Raw genomic sequence first — 2500 nt, 5'->3', positions numbered from 1 at the left:
GTGGAAGAGGCAATTTAGACCTGGAAAGTACGTTTAGAAAGGAAAGATTTTATGAAAACGCCCATGTTACCATGTAAACCTAGGGAGGACAATTGTTGGAGGATATGGTACTGCCATGTAGTATCATATGCTTTTTCTAGATCAAAGATTATGGCTAATACGGATTCATTGCGTGCAAATGCAGATGTAATATATGTCTCGAAATGGGCAAGTGGGTCTACTGTACTTCGGGCACGTCGGAAACCAAACTGGGAAGGGGAAAGGAGATTATGAGATTCAAGATACCACATTAAGTGGAAGTTAACCATTCGTTCTAGCAGTTTGCACAAGCAGCTAGTTAGGAGCAATGGAGCAGTAATCTTGAGGTAGGGTACCTGATTTTTTGGGTTTTAAGAAAGGTAGGATAAGAGCATCTCGCCAATGAGAAGGAAAATTTCCTGATGTCCATATGTGGTTGAAAATAGTTAAAAGGAAGGATAGACAGGAAGATTTGAACTGTTGGAGCATACAATAGTAAATACCATCAGGGCCCTCATGAGTGTTGCGGCATGACTGTAATGCAGTGTTGAGGTCAGAAGAAAATGGAGCATTATAGGACTCATCAGAGGATAGGGTGAAGGTTTTCTTATGAGGGGGTGAAGAGGAGACTGGTGTCTCAGGAATAAAGGCAAAGGTAGGTGGAGGTGATTGTGCTGCAGGGGAAGAATGGTTAGAACGTTTAGTCTGTCTACTACGGGTAGTGCAGGGAGGAAGAGGGGATGGTGTTGGCGTTGCAGTTGAGATTGGAGCTGTGGTTGAGATTGGGGTGTCTGGATTTAGAGTGGCAAAAGAATTGGTCTGAGGGAGGTAGAATGTAGAAGTGGAAATGGGGACAGCTTGGGGTGGAGAGGGAGGGGCTGAGCGAACGATGTTACTAGAGTATGGAGTATGAGAGAAACCTTGTCTATGTGCTTCCTGTCTGGCTTCACGTAAAGTGAGACCATTTTTGTATCTGAGAGTTGCTACCTTAGATTTAACTTGTAAGTGGGACAGCCTCTATAAAATACATTATGGGGGCTGCCGCAGTTAGCACATGTACGTGTTTATGCTGAGCAGTTTGATCGATTATGACCAGGTTGGGCACATATGGGGCATCGGTCTGTAGAATGGCAGTGCTTGGCAGGATGTCCAAAGTGCCAACAGTTTTGACATTGACAGGGAGGGGGTTGGTATGGTCAAACAGGGAGGGATTGTCCACCAATGTAGATATGTAAGGGAAGGGCATGTGTACAGAAAGTAATTTTGGCAATGTTGGTCGGATTCTTTCGTTGACCTCTCGGAGGAATGGTGTAGCAATGTACTTATTTCACATCTTGGTCTTTGAGGCATCCTAATAAGTCTTCTCCACAGTCTGACCAATCTTTGGTATTGACTGGGCAGTTTGCTGGGGAGAGAGAGAGACAGTTCCGGTACAAGTATTAAGGGTTGGAGAGGTTCTGCAGGAATGGGGTTGCCTGAATGATCAGTTAAATTTGATAGTGCTATAGAATGTTTCTGATCTGACTGTTACAAGATGAGTGATCAAGTCTTGTATAGAAAGGGACTCTGCCCTCTTGTTTTTGGAGGCATTGTTGAAAGAGAAGTGTTGCCTAAGTAAGGAGCTGTAGTAGGGATCACGAAAAATTGGACCCATTTAGCTGGGCTAAACAGAGTAAGATATCTGTAGGGTTGGTGGTGGTGGATGGTCGTGGATATGTGGAAGAGGAAGTGTTACGGAGTGATGGAGAATAAGGCTGTAAGGTAGTAATAAGGGAGGATGGGGTGTTTGATGAAGGTTGTGGGGGTAGAGTTGATGAATTTGAGTAAGTTGGGAGGGTAGGAATGTTTTCTGGAGATTGAGTCTCTGCTTGGGTAGGTAATGCACTAGAAGGCATTGAGTAGTGGGTAGTAGTTTCAGTGTTCGGAGTCATGGTCAGAGGATAGTCTGGGGTGGGGCTATTTGATAAAGGGGCAAGCCTCATTGCCCCTAATAAGGGGATTACATCTTCATTACTGGTCATAGGGAACCTTGATTATATAAAACGGCATAAACGGTCCACCCTCTTGCACTTGAAGGTAAGGGCTAGACAATTAAATCGGGAGTACCGTGCCCATAGTTCCCACAGGCCGTTCAGGACTGGCACAAGGTCAGCCTTTCATCCTTTCAGCACAGCTCTTACACCTTAGGAAGTAGATAGTAGAAGGGGTTGGAGAAGGGATGGAAACAAAAAGCTGGAGGGGGAAAAGACCATTCAAAATTAGTTGAGTCGATGCTGATGCCCTAGGCAGGGGAGATCCCTGTATTGGGTCTCAGTCTTCGTCTCTTAAACCCCCCATGACAACAACGGGCAAGGGATTGGGGGAATGATTAATGTAAATAACAGCAACTACAAAACACTTGGCTAATTTATTAAAGGAACATCACAGAACATGTTAATTATGAATCTGGCATAAAATTTGGGGTAAATAATCAATATAAAAA

General features: G+C 44.3%; 1 protein-coding gene across 5 annotated transcripts in view; it reads left to right on the top strand.

Moving 5' to 3' along the window:
* Taf13 (TATA-box binding protein associated factor 13) overlaps window positions 1-2500 on the top strand; it is a 19500-nt gene that overhangs the window by 16541 nt on the left and 459 nt on the right. The gene's annotated exons all lie outside the window — the stretch shown is intronic.

The sequence above is a fragment of the Penaeus vannamei genome, chromosome 21 (genome assembly GCF_042767895.1).
Source record: "Penaeus vannamei isolate JL-2024 chromosome 21, ASM4276789v1, whole genome shotgun sequence".
Lineage (NCBI taxonomy): Eukaryota > Metazoa > Arthropoda > Malacostraca > Decapoda > Penaeidae > Penaeus > Penaeus vannamei.
This window is presented reverse-complemented; position numbering and strand designations above follow the sequence as displayed.